At 34.5% G+C, this 21,994-nt stretch overlaps 1 protein-coding gene and 1 pseudogene across 6 annotated transcripts in view; one reads left to right on the top strand and one right to left on the bottom strand.

The window, feature by feature from the left end:
* The window catches only part of ERBB4 (erb-b2 receptor tyrosine kinase 4), a 1,154,402-nt gene that overhangs the window by 101,679 nt on the left and 1,030,729 nt on the right, over positions 1-21,994 (top strand). The gene's annotated exons all lie outside the window — the stretch shown is intronic.
* LOC112866860 (large ribosomal subunit protein eL36 pseudogene) lies at positions 2,549-2,895 on the bottom strand (annotated as a pseudogene).

Below are 21,994 nucleotides of genomic sequence, written 5' to 3'. Positions count from 1 at the left end.
CAGACTCTCCATCCACACTCCTACAGCCCCCAAGATTCTGTGCCAGGAGCATCTTTATCTTCTCCTATAATCCTTCTGGTAGATATTCCAAATATATAATGAGAGAAGAAAAGATAACTTTTTCTCAATCCCCAGTATTCTGAAGTGTGAAAGAAACTCTGTAGTTCCTGTAAGCATCATATAAGAACTTTAGGGATAAAATATTGTCATTTGATTATATCTCTTTTTCTAGTACCTCTCAAATTCAAAGACCTGTCGGTCACATGAAATCACATTTGTATTCATGAAGTCATGAGATTTCAGAATTCATCATAGCCACTGTGATTTAACTGTCAGTGATCCCTGGAACTCCAGAAGGCACAATTCAGATTACATTACCATGAATCCACACCACGAAATTCCATTGTGGATTGGTTATTCTCTTGCTGACTACTAAGATGTAAAATGATTTCTAACATGCATTTTTAAAGCATGTACAGGAACTGGAACATAAAACTACCTAATTGAGTCACCTTGCTTAATTTCACTTTGTGAATTATTGGTTTTCTGAGAGGTTGTTTAACGGCTGAGCAGAGAAAAATAATTCTCAAATTTAAAGTATCTCTTTGGGCATTCCTCTTTCATGTAACGACTCTGGTAGAGCGCATGACAAAATCATCAGTAAACACAGGCTTTGAGTTTGGAATGCATACTAGCATCCCATATAATTCATTCATCACTCCAGAGTACAGGGATTTCAATGGGTTTGATTTGTCATCTTGAATATTTGTGTCTTCCTGTTGACTTACTATAGAACCAGGAAATAATAAATGATATTTTCTAACATTCCAAGATATATATGTGTTCTTCATTGCCAGTAATTTTGTATGTGGATCAGAATTCTTCTAGGAAAGGATTTCTGTCAAGGACTTTTTTTTTTCTTTCTTAGGTCAGTTTTTCTTGTTGAGGGCCTGGTGTGTGAACTGAAGAATAAATAGTCTGAAATGTGTATTAAGAAGAGATACAATTTACAACATTTTGTAGTTTGCCAGTTTAAAAATGTGTAGATACATTTTTCTATAAAAACACAAGTGGTTGAACATGTTAGCCTTTTCAGAAATCATGTATAATTTCTAGCAGGAGTGAGAATTGTTAAATTTACCTCAGTGTCTTCTCAAGTTAAAAAATGTATATATACACATACATACATACATACATACATACATACATGCATACATACATATATAGGAAAAAATATTCTACATTTAACAGGAAGGTAAAAAGAAAGCTTTACTTGACTTCATATAGCTTCCACATGAATTTATACACTGGTAATGGATGCAAACTGGAGCTTGAATAACAATACCCAGCATGAAAATTCCAATTGGTGGAATTTTATAAAGTATTTTAGAAAATGTTAATTATATGAAGCCTGCTTATCAACAAGTGATGTCATTTATCTCCTGCAGTATAAAGTTCATAAAATATTATGCTTTAAGAATATACAGAATCTAACTCTTTATACTATAACATTAGGTGCACATGTGTTATAACTAACTTTTCTACCACATAATCAATGCTGTGTAATATATGAGGACAGTAGTGCATTCTTAGGTTTAGAGATGATCATGGTGTTTATAGCCATCATTCTCTTTCTCACTGCCCATCTGAATATCTCAGGAAAGAGATGAGGCACGTTAATTACAGGAGTTATTCTTCAGTGAACAGACTAACTAAAAGTAGGTCTCTCAGAGGTCATTCTTAAAAAAAAATGTTGCCCTTCAAACTGCTATGGGTTGTTAATGATGTAAAATATGTTTCTTGAAAATACAGCTCAATAATTTGCAATGATGATTTAAAAATCTAATTGGATCCTTATCAATTAATTCTCAGTAAGTTAATGTAACTGCTAATTATTATTATTGGTGACATTTAGAAATAGTGAAGTCTAATTTTGCCTTTAAATTATAAAATTTAAGGCTATATTTATAGAAGGCAAATTATTTAATACTCATGAGGGGACATCTCCAATAGTATTGTATGTAGAGAGAGCACCCATTAAATGATTAGAGATAGCCTAGGAATCATAGTTGGGTACACAAGTTGTACAGCGGCATGATCCTGGTTACTTACTATTTAATCATATTAAAAGTAACTGAAGAGCAAATAGCAAGTAGCAGTGAATTACACAGAAACATAAAATTGTGTGTTACTTTTTTAAGGCTACACATTGGGGAAACACGTTGAAAATTATGGTCTAAAATAGCTTTGTTAATAATACACTTCTATTTGTATTTCTTTTTTCTTTTAATTTTTTAACATTTATTTATTGTTGAGAGAGAGAGAGAGAGAGAGAGAGAGAGCGAGCATGAGCAGGGGAGGGGCAGAGAGAGACGGCGACACAGAATTGCAAGCAGGCTCCAGCCTCTGAGCTGACAGCACAGAGCCTGACTCAGACCATGAGATCATGACCTGAGCTGAAGTCAGATGCTTAATGGACTGAGCTACCCAGGTGCCCCTCTATTTGTATTTCTTAATAAGCATAAACATTAAGGCCATTGGATTTTTTATTTTTTCCAAAAAGGCTTTATTACATAGAGAGGGGAGGGGCTCAGTCCTTCTTGGCTGCTGCTTTCCACATGGCTGCAAGGACGTTGCTCAGCTCCTCTCTCTTCCTCTTGGTGTGGATGTGTCCCCACCCTTTTCTTGATGAACTTGAGAGCAAGCTTGTCCTTGGAGACTTTGAGCAGCTCCATAGTTCTCCTGCTCGTGGGGGGTGAAGCCACATACCTCTTGGATCATGTCCCCCACGAACTTGGTATGCTTGGTAAGGTGCCCACAGTGGAGGCTGTGCCTAATCTTGCTCATGTTCTTGGTTACCTTCTGGCACTCCTTGAGGCCCACAGCCATAGGGTAAGTGCAGAGCCATGGCTCCTCAATGGCTCCTGCGGTGGAGGGAAGGCCATTGGATATTTTATTTCACCTCCTTTTAGGGAAAGCCATCCCTCAGGGTGATACTGACAGAGAGGGGAAGATCAAAATAAACATATTTCCTCGATTACTACAAGACAGTAAAGTGTTGTCTTTCCATGGTTTTTTATTAAGTTTAACCAATGTTTTAGTCATCAGAAATTAGTCATGGATAAAACAGCTAAAAATCCTTGGGGTGCCTGGATGGCTCAGTCGGTTGAGTGTCAGACTCTTGATTTCAGCTCAGGTTCATGAGATTGAGCCTCAGTTTAAGCTCTGCACTGACAGCACAAAGCCTGCTTGGTATTCTCTCTCTCCCTCTCCTAGCCCCTTCCCTGCTCTCTTTCTCTTAAATAAATGAACTTGACAAAATCATTGACTTATTAGAGTCAAAGGAGACAAAATAAAATATATGAGACACTAGATGATAGATGTTACAGAGAATAATAAATTAAAAAAAGCAACGAATGTTGGAACATTGAAATTGTAATTTTACATAAGGTCGTCAGGGAAAGACTTGCTGAAAAAGTAGCATTTGAGCAAAGATCAGAGGGAAGTAAAGAAGATGGTAAATCTTGGTGCAGGCTAGTAGAACAGCAAGTGCAAAGGCCCTGTGTTGGCTGTTAAAGGAGGTAGTAAGAACTGTGTGTATGGTGGGTAAGAATATGCAAGCAATGGGGTGCCTGGGTGGCTCAGTCAGTTAAGCATCTGGCTCTTGATTTCAGCTCAGGTTGTGATCTCACGGCCCATGAGATTGTGCCCCATGTCGGGCTATGTGTTGGCAATGCAGAGCCTGCTTGGGATCTTTCTTTCTCTCCCTTTCTCTTTCCCCTTATCCTGCTTGTGTGCACTCTCTCTCTGAAAATAAACTTATTTTTAAAAATGCAAACGTCATTAGAGGTGGGGTTATGGAGACAGCAGGGGTAGGAAGGCATGTAATAGACTATGGATTTAATTTTTAGGCATATGAAAAGTTATTGTTCAGTTCTGAAAAGTTGGGTGACCTGATTTGACATACTTTCCATACTCTGGCTCTTTGGTTGAGAATAGACTGAAGGAGGTCAAGGGCAATACTCCAGGTGAGAGATTGTGTTGACCTTGTTGAGAGTAGTTGCAATGGAAATGAGGAGTGGGATTCTGGATACACCTTAAAGGTAGAGAATCTGGAGGGTTACTGAGAAACAGGGTGCAGGATTTCAAAGCAAAAGAGGAATACAAGATAATTTCAAGAGTTTTTATCTGAGGAGGTGGTAGGATAGGATTGCCATCAACTGAGGTGAGATGAAGGAGATTGTGACATTTGCTGTTTGGGTGAAGTGTAGACCATGAGATCAGGAGTTTACCTTGTCATGTTATGCTTAATATGCTACCTGACATCCTGAAATGTTAAGTACACAGCTGGATATATAAGCCTGGAGTTCTGGGGAGAGGTCTTTCAAAAAGGGAGCCATTAACATATAAATTTACATCCATAAATCCAGATGACATCATCAAGGTATGAGAAGCAATTAAGCCCACAGTTCCTCCCAAGCAAAGGCAATGTGGGCAGGCAACCACATCTTTTATCATTTATACTGACATGACCAGAGTTGGAGACAGAAGGTCATTAATCAGTGCCTCAATTTCAATCTCTGTCTCCTTATTTTTCTGCCTTTCTCTCTCTGCCCCTGTCTCTTAATCTTTGTGTCTCAGAGATCTCTGTTTCTATTCACCTTGCTCCCTCCCTGCCTTTCCCCTCTTGCTTTGTCAAGATAAGATTAAACCCTTTTAGGAACTACTCTGTTAGTCATTGTCTTAGCTGCCTCACACTAAATAAGATTGTTGGATGGGATCTCAAAATGCACATAACAGGATTAATAGCTAATTAATCCTATTTACTAAGCATCAGCATTTTTATGGCACTTATGATCCTGATGACCAAAAATAATAATTCTAACATATATGATTTGTGTTTATAAGAAAATAAAATGCTTTGATTTTTTTGTATTAATGACATAAAGTGAAAATTTTTGTATATAGAAGGCATACAAAGTAAATAAAACCTACAAAGAGACATAATTGGCTTTAGAAGGTGATTCTTCATTTTGAGTAATTTCTCTTTATTTGTAGGTCTTATGTAAAAACAAAAAGAAGCTATTCTGGCCTAAATACAATTAAATGTATACAAAGTATAGATTTTAAAAATATGGCTACTAGTTATATGTCATGTACACAGTTTTTGCAAATGCAGTTCTCCCTTAGGTAAAACACATCCTATATCTGTGTATTAGACACAAGTATTAATATAAGAAAAAAAATAATGTTTAAAGCCAAGATACATAATAAGTACCAGGCATGAATCTACTTTCTTCATAGGCATGACTTTCTTTGAGGCGAGTAACCATGTAGCCACTCGAGATAAATTTATGTAATATGGAACAAATAGCTGCCTTCACTCAACAACAGCCTTATCTGTCTATCTGCCTGTCTCTCTGTCTGTTCATCCATCCATTCATCTACCTCCTTATTTACTTTTGTTTTCATTATAAATTAAATTTCTGAAACATTTGATATTAAGTCAAAATGCGACACAAAACAAAACAGAATAAAACAGTTCTTCAGAAAGGCTTTCTATGAATTACTGAATCTTAGAAGTATGTTTTTAATATTTCAGTGGAATTCCTTTCACGTCCTCAAAATCATTAAGTTTCCTTTTAGTGGAAGTGCATTAAATATATATTTAACCTGTTAGATTTTAGCAAAGCAGATGATTTAATCTGCCCAATGAGTATATTTACCCAAATGGTTCCTTCCTCTTTATCTCTTTTTAGAGCAATGGTGCAATTCTATGAGTGAATGAATTCCATTCTTTTGCTTCCCCTCCAAATTAATGGTACAGAGTCAAAGACAAGTTATGATAGATATTATTATTAATATTATTAAACTATTAATGTCATTAGTTATAAGAACCTGCTAACTCAAATTATACTTAATAGTTTTAAATTGATTTACAATTTTCATATTTTGTTTTAATTACATTCCACAACTGGGAATTTGTCAGTGTATTTTAGTCAAATATTAGAAAGTATTAAATATGGCGAACAGGCTCCAGAACCAGACCCATGCAGATTTGAATTTAACTACCGTAATTTTATCTTGTGTTCTTTAACAAGATAATTATCCCTCTGTGCCTCAGTTTCCTATTCTATAAAATGAGAATAATAAAAGGACCTGTCTGAAAATACTATAAAGGAGAAGGATGATAATTCTTATAAAGTGTTTATTATAATGCATGGGGCAGATTAAGAGCTTAGTAAATGTTGGCAAATGTCCTATACAATTTTGGGAGAGGACGATTACTTTTTTAGAACGTGACCATCATTTCTATATGCTCACCTACCCAAGCCTATGGGATCCTCGGAAGATGTAAGGCTCCACAACTTAAACAATTCTGGCTTTGCATTTCCACTCAGTGGAAGGCTGATGTGGGTGGATAATTATTCATGGACTCCTCTACTTTCTGGGTTTTTTTTTAAGTTTATCCACTAATCCGTTTGGGAACCTACAGTAGGAAATCAGAGTGATAAAGGATAGAGAGGCTGGGTATTTGTTTCCTTGGTTTCCTCCCTGTGAGATCTTTATCTGTGTTCTTCAACAAAGGAAGCCAACTCTGTGAGACTTTCCTTGCTCTGTATATTTCTCTTCTTTGGTTTAGTTTTGTTTGGCCTGGGGCTGATGCCAGCACAGAGGAGCTCCTCTCATTCCCACACTATTCTTTGTTATTCCCCTGTACTGCTAACAACTTTATAAATGAATTATTTTTATATTAACTTTCTTTGAATTATCCTAATTTGTTTGTGCCATCTCTTGGTTGCTAGGACTTTCATAAATTGGGGAATAAGCAGATAGTCCCCTGTACCTAGGCCATTTCCTAAAAGTGCTGCCTGGGAGGGGGACTTGGGCTACTCTGTCTATATTGCCTGAGACTTCCCTTCTCCCAGATTTAGTGTATTTTTTTTTTTTTTTTTGTCTCTTCTCTTCTTGATACTAATGTGTGGGCTTCACCCTAAATCCTTTCACCCTCCCTCTGGTTTAATCTCCTCAATGGTTTTAAAGTTTTTAAAGGCAAATACCAAGAAGGGAGTTATCTTTGGAAACCAGTGAGTTAAGGGAACCCAATGATCTAGCTATTTCCTTGGAGTTAAAGGAAGAAAAATATAGTGTTTATAAAAGATAACTTGATTCCTAAAAACATGAATTAAGAGACAGGTCTAATTACTGTGTATAAGTAATTTTTAAAAAAAAAATTAAATTAAATTAAATTAAAAATTAAATTAATAAATAAAATTAATAATTAAAATAAATTAAAAAATTATGTTTAAATATATAAATATTTATATATTAAGTTAAATACATATTATATATTTAAGTGATATAAATATATTGTATATAAATATATTATTTCCTTTATTAAAAAACTTTGCCCAGTTTGTAAGTCATTCTTGAGCCCATAGCTTAATGAAAAATAAAGATTCCACAAGAGATTTGTCAGTTATTTTTATACTGTTGCAAAGATAGAGCTGATTTATCTAAGTAAGATTGAAATCCTATCTACTATATGCATTTCCAACATAAAGGCATTATTGTTCTAAGTTCTGTATTTATGTTATAAATGACTTCCAAGTAGTTTAAAAATTATCAGACCCATACAAATGAAGCTTGTAGAATTTGCTATTGCCCTCAGTCCCTCTTTCTCCTGTAGTTTTTCATGCATCCTACTTTTGTTCCCATTTCACTAGGCAAACATTAGCTTGTAGCTTATGCACCCAGTGCCCCCCCCACACACAAGCTGACATTCCCTGAAAAATTAAACAAGAGGGACCAAGCAAGAAAGGACAATTTCTTATAGGTATACTGCATAATTTCCAATAAGGCTCACTAATATTTCTTTTAGTCTCTGGGTCCTCAAATCATTGCTAGTTTACCTACTTACAAGAGAATGAAATATATTTGTTGCAAAATGAAGTGAATTATATGATCAATGATATTTTATTTCATAATAGAAGTTTTTGTGGTGTTTTTCCCAGCTGACATAAAAAGTATCCATACACTGCAAAACAATTACAAGCACTCACAATTATTCCAATACTTATTGTCCAAATTAGAAGAAACTAAAGATAAATTTGAAGGCTTAAGGCCAAATAAGCAGTGGAGAGACTGGATACCTTAAAAAAAAAAAATATATATATATATATATATATATATATATTTAAATTCAAATTAGTTAGCATACAGTGTAGTGTTGGTTTCAGGATAGAACCCAGTGATTCATCACTTACATGTAACACCCAGTGCTCATGGAAAGGGGGTAGATTTTAAAACTAGTGCAACTATTTGTGTGTTGGTTTTCTTAGGTCCATGCACCAGGACTGACAATATGATAAACTGTCATTTCTACCTTAAACCCTCACCCTTGCCTTTCATTTGCAAATGAGCAAGCAAGTGGCTTGTTTTTAACACATGGACCATTAACTGCCTTCTATTTGCATAGTAATGATAGTGAACCAATGGTGATTTACTGCTTTAACTTGTATCATAAATAACAGATCATTTACGCTGCTAATTACATTCATTTCCATATCAATAATGCATTCTGGGTTGGGTTGGACTACTGCATTAGAAATGGAATGGAATGACAAATTGATTCTCCACTAAAATGATGTAAAACAGGTATCTATTACAAATAGATACTGTTAAGTAATGTAGATAAATACAAAAGACATTTTTATACACTATCCTGTAACTTGAAACACCCAAAAGTATAGAGATTTATCAGAAAACTACTGTCCCATGTAAAAGCAAAAGTGTTTAACTGTTGTTTATATCTGTTGAAGTCTGTCAGCACTTTTTGACTAGACTATCATAATCCTGAAACCTTTGTCTCCTGTTTACATTATGGGTGGTGGGACAATTAGCTTTTAGCTCCTATTATGTGACCCTAAACTGCACTCACAGTCTGCAAGGTATTTTTAAAATATAGGCTTTGCTTCAAAAGGGGGTGATCATGAAAGTTTGTGAATAGGTGGTACAAATTCATTACTTCTAGAGAATCATCAAAGTTCATTCAGTAGATGCCTTATAGATCAGGGATATTACACACTCACACATACATTGCCTTATAGATCAGTGGTGTTACACACTCTCACATTTATTGCATACTCATCATTAATATAAAAGTTCCTCAGAGTTCCTGTGTGTGTGTGTGTGTGTGTGTGTGTGTGTGTGTGTGTAGTCACACAAAGAGAAAGACAGAGGGAGAGAGAGGGAAAGGAAGAGAGACCCAGAAAGAGTGAGATGAGATTTTTTTGAGAGACTAATAAAATATCAGCTTCTTTGTTTCAGCCACAGAATAAAAATATTAAAACACATTGAAATACATAATTAGAAGAAAATACACTATGAAAAAGGACTAATTTGTACAAGCCATAGCCACAGTATTTTTAAAATAATTAGTTTAATATACATTTGGCAATAAAATGCAATCAACAAGTAACTACAACATCAGAGATTATAGTTTGAGATTTGATTTAAGCCCTCTAGGAAGAGTGATGTCACACACTTAAAAATGGGGAACAATGACAAATAATATATTTCCAAAGTTGTTAGAGTTTAAAATACTTCATAAAGAAGCTCAGACAATGTATAAATGAACATGGTGATGAAAAGTCTTTGATTGTAATTTTTGACACCAAAACATTTCTGAAGATAAATGTTTTAATATGTGAAAATTGATTCAGAAGGAAACTTTATGATTATAATTGAACTGAGGAGCTAATAATTCACATGATTAGGTGACTTATACAGCATATCAAGAATTTGATTATTAAGACAGCTAGTGGACAGGGACAAAGAAATGAAAAATATATAAACTTTTCTGTTCCTCCAAATTGCTGTTTAAATGATAGACATCAACTAGCAAGAAAATGCTAGGAAAAATTAACAATAGAGAATAAGCAGAGGGTTGATGGAGGGAGGAGGACAAGGGATTAAGAAGGGCTACATTCAACTGATGAATGGATAAAGAAATTGTGGTTTATATACACAATGGAGTACTACGTGGCAATGACAAAGAATGAAATATGGCCTTTTGTAGCAATGTGGATGGAACTGGAAAGTGTGATGCTAAGTGAAATAAGCCATACAGAGAAAGACAGATACCATATGTTTTCACTCTTATGTGGATCCTGAGAAACTTAACAGAAACCCATGGGGGAGAGGAAGGAAAAAAAAAAAGAGAGGTTAGAGTGGGAGAGAGCCAAAGCATAAGAGACCGTTTAAAACTGAGAACAAACTGAGGGTTGATGGGGGGTGGGAGGGAGGGGAGGGTGGGTGATGGGTATTGAGGAGGGCACCTTTTGGGATGAGCACTGGGTGTTGTATGGAAACCAATTTGACAATAAATTTCGTATATGAAAAAAAAAGAGGGGCTACATTGGGATTAAGAAGGGCACTTGTGATGAGCACTGGGTGATATATGTAAGTGATGAATTACTAAATTCTGTACTTGACACCAATTTTACCATATGTGTTAGCTCGAATTTAAATAAGAAAAAAAAAATGGTAGGAGAGGATAAATGAAACACAGACACTTATCTTAAAAGTGTTATTCATTGACAGATTAATTTATATGTAGTGAAATGATGGAGATACATAGGTAACCAAGAAAAAGAGAGAAGTGGAGTTATGAATTGCTAGTAAATTTAGTTTTCTTCAGATGTGAATAATATTTCTCCCTGACTCAATATTACTTTTTATACTATAATATTTATGATGAAAATGCAATTAAATTTTCTTTTAAAATATACATGTATTTTATTTTGAGGAGGCTTTTTGATGTTATTGTTTTAGAAAACAACTGCCTAGGGGCGCCTGGGTGGCGCAGTCGGTTAAGCGTCCGACTTCAGCCAGGTCACGATCTCGCGGTCCGTGAGTTCGAGCCCCGCGTCGGGCTCTGGGCGGATGGCTCAGAGCCTGGAGCCTGTTTCCGATTCTGTGTCTCCCTCTCTCTCTGCCCCTCCCCCGTTCATGCTCTGTCTCTCTCTGTCCCAAAAATAAATAAACGTTGAAAAAAAAAAAATTAAAAAAAAAAAAAAAAAAAAAAAAAGAAAACAACTGCCTAGTACTTTGGGAGAAGTATGCAATTACTTTATAATAATATATTGATTATTGGAAACATTTTATAAGGATACACACACATACACACATATACATACGTATACATTATGTGTCAGTAGATTTTTTAAAATTTCAATTTCAGGGGCACCTGGGTGGCTCAGTTGGTTAAATGTCCGACTTTGGCTCAGGTCATGATTTTGCAGTTTGTGAGTTCGAGCCCCACTTAGGGCTCTGTGCTGACAGCTCAGAGCCTGGAGCCTGCTTCAGATTCTGTATCTCTATCTCTCTCTGCCCCTCCCCACCTTGTGCTCTGTCTCTCCCTCTCTCTCAGATATAAATAAACATGAAAAAATTAAAAAAAGGTACTTTCTAAAAAATAAAAATAAATAAAATTTAAATTTAAATTAAAAAAATAAATAGTTAAGGCATTCAAATTATTCAAAATTCAGGGTGCCTCAGTGATTTAGTCAGTTGAGCATCTGACTCTTGATTGAGGCTCAAGGCATGATCCCAAAGTCCTGGGATTGAGCCCCCCATTAGGCTCTGCAATGAGCAGGGAACCTGCATAAGATTGTCTCTACTCAGCTCACTCACTCTCTCTTCCTCTAAAATTAAAAAAAAAAAAAAAAAAAGTTGAAAACTCAAAGGTACAAAAGAAAACTCACTCTTTGACAGTCCTCCCCTCACCCCTGTCTTTCAGCCACCCAATTTTGGTTTCTAGAAATGATAATGTTACTATTTTCTTGGATATCCTTTCTGAGACACTCTATAATATACTTTTATATAATTACACATATATAGATATATTTTTCTTATTCCCTTTTCACACAAATGATAACATATTGCAAATTGTGTTGTACCTTCCTTTAAAAGATATAATATGAAGACTGTTCTGTATCAGTAAATAAAATTATTTTTTTTAATATATGAGTAAATGTCAGTATCAAGCTAAAGGTTATTAAACATTGATTTTCTTTAACTTCAGAAGATTTGAGCCGATCAATAATGAGGTAGATTTATAAGACTAAATTACAATCTTGAACTTAGTATTATAATTATTTTATAATGACCTTTTCAAGAAAGCTTTAAAAAATCTGCTTACATCTTTAAAACATCATATATAAAAGGCAGATGTGACCATGAATGCCTGTATTCATATTTCTGGGCAATATTTTTTCTTGGGTACATAGTTAACATTAGCTATCACCTATTGGATTATTTTTCTATACATCATAAATAAACATAGGTCACTGTCTCTGGTAGAATAAAGTGATTGAAAAATTGATGAATGTCTTTCTGCTTACATTTTTCGTTCTGAAGATAAGTAAAAATTTTATTATGGACATAAGTAAATAAGGTATTTGTGATTTCTGTAAGTATATATTGAATTTCTCAACTGTTTGTTTCATAGCAGCACTACTTCTACAGTAGAACAATCTAGGTGCTAACCTAAGGCAATCTGGCTAGGTAAGCTACAACTATCAGTAGAGGGCACAACTATCAGTAGAGATTTGTTCTAGTAACAAATCAACTTGTTTTGTGTAGCAAGTTTGAGTATACGTATTATTTGATGCATGACAGTGGAGATACATTTTAGGATATCACAGGACCTTCTTATTTTTATGTAGCCTTGAAAAGTTGTTCCCTTCTGATTGGAAGTGGGAGGAGAGCAGGCTTTTATGATCATAGATGCACTATACTCATTTCTTGTGGATGTATGTGGTTTAGCTGAATGGAGGGTAATTAGAAGAGTCAACAATAATAGCACAAAATTTCACTGATGTGTCCTCTCTAGTGTCTGGAATACTCATTATTGTATAGCCTAGGCAGTGCTAGATAGAGAGTAAGTCTTCAATAAATATTTATTTAATAAATAACCAATCTATAGGTTTGAAAGTAAAAACAACGATTGTCTTTTTGGTTCCAATAACTAAGTAGGCATTTTAATCATAGGAAGGCCTGTATGAAACCCAGGGAGACAGTGGGAGTGGGGAGAAATTTAAAGAGGAGTTGTCAAAAGATATCTAATAACTATGAGGAAAAAATTAAATATGATTAATAATAGTTGTAGTTGAGAAGAATTATGGATTATATTCTAAAATTTGTTATTTTTAAACATTTGATCTTATGTGATTAAACACAGACTGCCAAAATGCTATTTAGATTTTAATGATATATTTTGGTGATCAAAAAAATACTATTGAGCCAATCAGGACTACAGACAAATCTTCCCATCAGTAGTTCAAGTCACATGGTCAAGTAAGTGTCTGTACACACCTAGTGAAAATGTACCTTAATCAAAGGTTCTCTTTGCCCAGCATATCACCTTTTAAAAAATTGAATTCACAAAACGAAAGCTAAGAAGAGAGAGCACCAAATGCACAGATTTTAAAGAATGTTAAAAATAGATGCATGTGCAGAATTATAATTATTGTTAGTTTGCCTATGCTGTGTAGATAGCAATTACTTAGTATTAATCATTTTCACATATGTATTTGTACACTAATCCAGAAGCTCACAGGCAGATATCCCACATGTAGGTAAAAATAAGTTACATGCATGCCATACTTACTTCATGCTCCTACTTGCAGTGTGAACTGAAATTGATCATTATGTCATTTTCCCAGTATAGATGAATGTAATATTACCAGTGGTCACCAGCTCTTGACTACTTGCTGAACTTTATATATGGTCTTCTCTCTTTGCCTCAAAGGTGATACCTCTTCTGTGATTCAGATTGACACTGTCAGCTTTGGGCACCTTCTGATGTCACTTTCTAAAAGACAGTAGCTAAATTACAAAACTTTAGTTGAACACTGCATGTGGTGACTGTGATATGTTTTCTGTCCATAGGATTGTTTCTCTTAGTATGCTTATCATCTGCATTTGCTTGCAATTGGGTTGTGTTTTTATTTGCTCTCCTCATAATTATCTCTGTGGAGTTAAGTATCATGAATATTATTATATCAGTAGCTCTATTCAGTACTTATTTACTCAGATTATCTTAAATTTTTGACAACTTTTGTTTCCCTTACGTTCAGAGACATGTCTAGTAAGAAGTTGCTGCGGCTGAGGTCAAAGGGGTTGTTACCTGTTTTCTCCTCTAGGATTTTGAAGGATTCCTGTCTTATATTAGGTCTGTCAACCATTTTGAGTTTGTTTTTGTATATGGTGTAAGAAAGTGGTCTAGTTTCATTCTTTTGCATGTTGCTGTCCAGTTGTCCCAGCACCATTTGCTAAAGAGACTTTTTTCCATTGGATACTCTTTCCTGCTTTGTCAAAGATTAGTTGGCCATACATTTGTGGGTCCAGTTTTATTCTATTCCATTGGTTCTCTATTCTTTTTCATTGGTCTATTTGTCTGTTTTTGTGTGTGGTGCATCTTTATAGCATATTAACAGTATTTGACCTAGAAGTCTTGAGTAGAATATACATTTGCAGGAAGCAAAAAGACCCCTAAAAATAAACAAACACAAAACATTATATAATAGAATATTGCTATGATCAATCCATTCTTTTAGCAAGCGTTTATTGAGCCAGGCACTGTGCCATGTGCCAAGTATACACTATGCCCTGACCTCATAATGCTTGCCATCTACCTGGAAAGAGAGCCATTCAGCCAGTAAGTGTGAGGTATGCCATGAAGGAAGCCCGATTGTTACCCTATCATGCTCTTTGTAATACTGGAAGGGTAGTTTATTAAGACGTCTAAAACAGGACTTCAGAAATAATGAGACTGTACTTCTGAGTAAGATGCAGAATGGAACTTCTATAAGAAGGCATGCTTAAAGTGAAAAAGCAAAAACCGTGACTGGGAAGACAAAGACCTTTGTGGATATAATTGAGACTTTTGATTTGTTGAATGGGAAGACTCAAACAGATCACATTCTCTATAATTAAAGCACATTATGTATACATTTGAAGAGGTAATTATAAGACCTTGCCAAATGAGTTAAAAATAATTTAATAAATATATTTATAAAGCAAGAAATTAAAGTATTTCCCTAAGATTTAAATTTCGTTTATATTGAGCATAATGGTAGGCTGGGCATAGCTTGTCATTTCTAACATACCAAACATTAGTTTCTAAGTGGAAAATTAAATTGTGCAATATTGTATTTACTTCTTGAAACCGTTTTCAAGATACATTAATATATAAGAATATATACTTGACTATATTTTTGGTGAATAGTTTATATAATATTTCTGAAATTTGGATTTAGGTATGAATGTTATAAAATAGAAATATCTGTCATGATAATCTATTTAGGTATTAAGAAAAGGCATGAATGTCCGATATTCTCAGAACTTTTTCTGAAAGCTCACTAGATATTTTAGGTTTCATAATGTATTCAGCAATATAATTTTTATAACTTTGCACTTAGACAAATCCATTTTAATGTAACAGATATTTAAGAAATATATTGAACAAAATAGTGTAAATAAGTTAACTTACATTTAAAATTTTTCTTTTTTTAAATTTTTTTTTTCCCAACGTTTATTTATTTTTGGGACAGAGAGAGACAGAGCATGAACGGGGGAGGGGCAGAGAGAGAGGGAGACACAGAATGTGAAACAGGCTCCAGGCTCTGAGCCATCAGCCCAGAGCCTGATGCAGGGCTCGAACTCACGGACCGCGAGATCGTGACCTGGCTGAAGTCGGACGCTTAACCGACTGCGCCACCCAGGCGCCCCTAAAATTTTTCTTTTTAATGTTTATTTTTGAGAGGGTGGGGAGGGTCAGGGAGAGAGGGAGACAGAATCCAAAGCAGACTCCAGGCTCTGAGCTGTCAGCACAGAGCCCGATGTGGAGCTTGAACCCATGAACCATGCATGATACCATGACCTGAGCTGAAATTGGATGTTTAACCAACTGAGCCACCCGGGTGCCCCATGTGAACATTATGGTTTAAAGTAGAAAACACAAAAAAGCTTTCCTACTAGAGCCAGTAATAGTGTCGTAATGCATGAAATTTTACAAAATCACAAATATAATCAATATTCTGAGTCCAATTAACTTTAGTCAGGACACTTATTAATTCCGTTCTAGGTATGGATTGATTGCATAATATATTCATGTGTCTTAAATCATATTATATAAAAGTGAATAAGGTGCATTTCACTCCTCTAACACATAGCAAGTCCTCGAAAATTAAGTGAGAAATTGGAAAATGAGTAAGTGAATCAATTAAATTATTAATGAATTTCAACTCTTTAAAAGAGGATCTATTATAATACTATGCATTAAAGACAAATATTTGTAGGTGCACTGACATGTATATGTTTTTATGCACCCACACCCAGTATCTTAAAATTACAAGTAATATGAATGTTGCAAACTGAATGTTTATGTCTTCCCCAAAATTCATATGTTGGAGCTCCAACCCCTAACGTATGGTCATTTGGACTTGGGGACTTGGGAAGGTTTGGATGAAGTCAGGAGAGTGGTCCTTTCATGATGGGATTGGAACCCTCATAAGAAGACGAAGAGACAAGAGAGCCTGCTCCCTTTCTTCCTCTCCCTCCACCTGTGCATATGCTAAGGAAAGAACCTGTGAGCACCCAGTGAGAAGACCATCTGAAAGTCAAGTAGAAGGCTTTCACTGGCTTGCCTGGGTGGCTCAGTCAGTTAAGTGTCTGACTTAATTTCGGCTCAGGTCATGATCTCAGGGTTTGTAGGTTCAAGCTCTGCACTGACGCCATGGAGCCTTGGAATTCTCTGCCTCCTTCTCTCTCTGCCTTTTCCCCATTCTCTCTCTCTCTCTCTCTCTCTCATAGTAAATAAACATTTTTTTTTAAAGGCAGAGGGCCCTCACCCAAAACCAAATCTCTCAGCACCTTGATCTTGGACCTCTCAGCTTCCAAAACTGTGAGAGATCAATGTCTGTTGTTTAAGCCACCCATCCCTTTGGCAGCCCAAGCTGACAAAACAGTGTCTAACTTAGGATGGAGAATTATTTAAAGTCAAATCCATCTTGTCTTTTTTGGTTTATCACCATGTTTGGTATGATTCTGAAGAAGTTCAATCTGTGGGTACCTACATACATAGTTCAGGTGCCTGCAAATTTCCCTGTTTAGTGTGTTTATCTCCACTACTTCTAAAAGCAGGGCAAATATTTACTCTTTGCCTCCCCTTGGCATCTAGTTGCAGTGACTGCATATCATATCATTAGTGTCACTTACAGATACTGGAAAATCACCTGTCTGTGCTGAAAGACACTATAATTTTGAAAGGTCAGTGCAAGTTTTCCAATAGCAATTTTGGATAGATGCAGAGTGAATTTTGAATGTATTCTTACAGTTACAAAATATGACTCTATAGTAGAGTTTACACGGTAAGTTATTAAATACTGTTTGAATAAGATATAGGCAAAAAGAGTAGCATATCTTGTTTCTCTACATAAAAGAAAGTAGAAGTACTGCTGTTTCTCTGAAGCTTTTGTATTGCACTGAAATTCAATATTTAATAATCTTAATTGTAATAAACTAAACTGTGTAGGATTATATTAGGGAGCTAATTCAAGGTAAAAATACCACAAATACCAGTTGTCCAGGTAATGCTTGCCTTACATTAAAATCTACCTAAATCGTTTGCTGCCATGAGCTCTGTGTGGTAGGTCACTTAAATTTCTTAAATAAGAAACTATCTTCTAACTAGAGCTTACTTAATTAGAAATCTAGGGGAAGTATAATTCATTTTAATCAAAAGCATTTTAAAGTTACTAATTTAGTATATTTGAAAATGTTTAATTCCTTTTATCCTTAATTAATATCATTTTTTTTTTGTTTTCTTAATACTTTAACAGTTGAAGAAAACCACATCTTTTTATTTATGAACTATAATTATGATATAGATTTTGATTTTATTTTTTTAACAAAGGCAGACTCTCTTCATAGAAAATGACTGTTATATGAAACTGGTGTGAAAATTGTTAGACTTTTGGCTGATAGAGAATACATTGATTTGTACTATTGTAAATAACACTCTCTAAACTACTCTAAATTTTGTATTTAGGCATTATAGTGTAATTAATAAGTTTGGAGAACACTAGAAATGTTATTAACTGAGTGAATTACACTGGAAATTGCCAGGAACTAGACTTTATAACACTAATAAGCAATTCTTCACATACCATTGATACATTTAACATTAAGATGGTGGAAATTTGTCGGCATGCTTTCTCTTATTCTTTTCAGAGGAGTGCCAATTTAAATTGAAGTATATCTCATTTCTATGTCATTAAGAATAAGTAGCCCTCAGGAAAGATCCATTATAATAAGTGTGTACTAACTGATGAAATGATAGATTAGGTTTCAAAGATATAGGGGAACAATAATTTTCGTTGAGAACTATTAAAATTTCAGTGTGGCTTGGCTTTGACTATCCAAGTTAATTGTTAAGCTTCAGTTTGCCATTACTGATTTTTTTTCTTTCTGATTTTCATTTATTTATTGAGTTCTTGTTTTGTTAATTTAAAACAGCATAAGAGTAAGTGAAGTAGGCAATTTTGATTCTTTTCCATTTAAGAAATCAAAAGACATTGCTATATATGCCACAAATTCTTATGGTTAAACCAGTATGGAATAAATAAATTACTAAAATATTTATCTAATATTTAATTTAACTAGAAATACATGAGATAAGTCTCAAATGAACTTTTAAATTGGAATGATAGTATAATTCAAAAACGAGGCAGATAAAATCCATCTCCTGACTTTTATCTTGGATGCTAAATTTTGAGAATTTCTTATAAAGTGTAAATCTTTTCTTCCCCTTCTTTAGTTAGTATATTTTTCTTATATGTGTATTTGCTGTAGAAAATCAATTTATGATACTATCTTATCAAAGGCCTTATCATGAGAATTTGGATGAAAGGACATGGAAAACATCCTTATTTAGCAAATAAAGTTGCATTTGATGAAATTAAGTATTTAAATATGCTGATATTATCTTCTGGATTTGTCAAGCTTTGAAATGCTGTGAAAAAAATCTGCCTTAAATAAATGAAAGGTAAAGGAATAATTATTACTGAGGTGTGCCGATAGACTACATTAAAGGAAGAATTTGCTTGCTCAATTTCTGTAGTGACCCCAGACTATATGTTCCAACCCCCTACTGACATATATGTCAGTAGTATGCTGTATTGCTAATAATGATGTAAGATTTGAACGTGGGTATTTCACAAAGTTCATGTATATAGATCAGTTAATTTAATCTTGTCATGGTTTTAAAAGTTTTATTCATATTTTATGTGAATGCATTATGTGAGTTTGAATGATACAAGAACAAGGCAGTTTGAAGTTCAGGAGTTTTAATTCAGATATTATAGATATTTATTATCTTTTTCAATGTAGGCAGAGAAGATCTTGAAAAAGAGCAAATGTTTCTGAACCACTTTCCTCAGGGTTGCGTCTTTTCACAAGTCTCCAATGGTGTGAGCCAGATCTCTCCAGTAAAGGAATAAAAGGATTTTATGAACAGTACACTATTGTGAGTTTCTATCAAAGGCAGGAAACTGGAGAGGTTGATGTGTGTCTTAATTCCCCAACTTCTTGTCCTCGCTGCCATGTTTTCTACAGCCTGGTCATTTTGATGTGTCAGATAAATAGGTATGGGTGGACCCAGTGGGAGGGTAAGTTTCCATTGATTAAGTTGGCAAGGAATAATGCTTTAGTAAAAACTACCTTTGTGTCTTTGCAATTCTATTAGTAATACAAATGAAAGTCAGTAGGAAGTTTTGGTGATGGTTCCATGCATGGCTGGCTTCATGAGTCTGTAATCTGTGTAGTTGCACAGGGCCCTGTGCTTATAAGGGCCCCATTTTTTGTTGTTGCCATATTGAAATTTCTAATTTGGATAAGGGAGCTCAGATTTTCATCTTGCACTGGACCCCACAAATATTGTATGGTCCTGTGGTTAATATCACAAGTTGAATGGAAAAAAGAAATCCTGCAATTCTTGCATGTTGCTAAATAAAGCCATATCTGCATTTGAAATCAATACTTAGTTTATTAGTTCAAAAAAGAATATAAACATCATAAGAAACTCAATTTAGAAAAAAATTGGTGTGGTGCTATTTAACCAGGCATTAATATTCATATTTAACCAATTACTTTCATTTTATTTTGTCCTCAAATATCAATATAAATCAATGATATACACAGTATATCATTGTCTTCTGAGTAATACATTCAGTGTTGTTTAGCTGTGTATATTATTTTAGTCTCCAAGTAATTTGGAAAGTCTCTTGTTTGGTATTTATATATTTTCCATCCAAATAACTCTGTGCTACTAGTCGTATGGGATGAAAAATCTGCAAATCAAATGCACGGCATTCCAAGATATGTGACACAGACTAAATGGAGCCCTATGCGAACTCTTTTTACGTATGGTACTACTTTCATTAAATTTATTGTGTTTTTAATGAAACCTAGGAAGGTGAGCTAGAACTAATTTCAGACAAAGGAATACTCTCTACACCTAGTTGTAAAATAGGCATTACAAAAAAAAAGTAAGTGGTTAAACATGTACCTTTTTCCTGAATCCATTTACACAGCCAAAGTATTTCCTCTCTCAGTTCTTGGATCATTTGTTCCACTTCTAAGATACCAAAGTAGGTAAGTGACATTTGACAGGAAAATTAGGCTCCAGACCTACTGCACTGGGATAATGTTCTCATCATACATGTTCCCAAAATCATCATCAGATTCAGTTTAATAGATTGAAAGACTCATTTGTTGTGAAACGAAAAAAAAAAAAAACCCACAAAAAAAACGTGTTACTCCTAGTTGAATTAGCACTAGGTTGGCAGAGCTTAAGGCAACTTTTGGCCTACTTTGATGTTTGGATTCAGTTCTGTGAATGTTTATTTCAAGCCAAATGTCTAACTAGACAGAAATCTGTGCATGTAGTCATTTATTGTGACAACAACTACATCATTAGACAAACCAGTCTGGTCACAGACTATGAGTTAGCCTCCATGTCTTCAGCCAGCTTCCTTCTGTGGGATCCAATTTAAATCAATTCAATATGCTTTCTCGTTTAGATTCATATGAGACAGAAAGCTGGGGGGAGGAGGCGGGAAGTGCTACACTCATTTCTAATTTGTGCATACTGTAGGTCTAGGAAGGAATTGTTAAACTTCATATTTTTATTCAGATCAGAAAATTTAAAGTTAAGTATCTAACTTACCAATTTCATTTAAAATACTAAGATTGCAGCCTTGAAATTTCTTTAAGCTGGTCATATTAGAAAGCTCTGGGTTTTGGAATGAAGCAATTCAGTGCCATATAAAGTTTTTACAGCATTTTCAGAATTCTGGGAGAAAGATCACCTTCCAAATTGTAGATGAACTTCTGGTATGCAAGACATCTCTACCTACTAAAGGCACTGAGCCTGCTAAATTGCAAATATTAAATCATTTTGATTTTTAAAGTTCTTAGTTAAAAGAATATAGAATGAAAATATAATTTTTATAGCCTTTCACTAATAGGGCAATGAATCTGCCAAATGAGAAGTTTTACAAAACATTCCTCTACATAAAGTATTCTAAGTGGTGATATTTAGTGATAAAGCATGTTACTGTTGAAATTAAAGGATCTCCAATAGCAGTCAGGAAATTTCAGAGATGAAGCCCCATGAGGTACTTACTGCTAGTTTTTTTTTGAATTTTATGTGTATGTGTACACATGTGTATGTTTAGGAGTATGATAGAACTGTCTTATCTGTTTGTACCACTTTATGTAGAATTTTAACATAAATTATCTTACCAGATTTTATTAACTCTGGAAAGTAGTAAACTGGCTTTATCACTATTTTACAGATTAAAAAAAAAAAACTAAGAATCTGAAAGATTGAGTAAGCTTACCTCATTCCTGTAGCTATGAAATA

The sequence above is a fragment of the Puma concolor genome, chromosome C1 (assembly GCF_028749965.1).
Source record: "Puma concolor isolate L17-30 chromosome C1, mPumCon1.1.hap2, whole genome shotgun sequence".
In the NCBI taxonomy this organism is placed as follows: Eukaryota; Metazoa; Chordata; class Mammalia; order Carnivora; family Felidae; genus Puma; species Puma concolor.
Note: the sequence above shows the minus strand (reverse complement) of the source record. Positions and strands in the feature narration are given on the sequence as shown.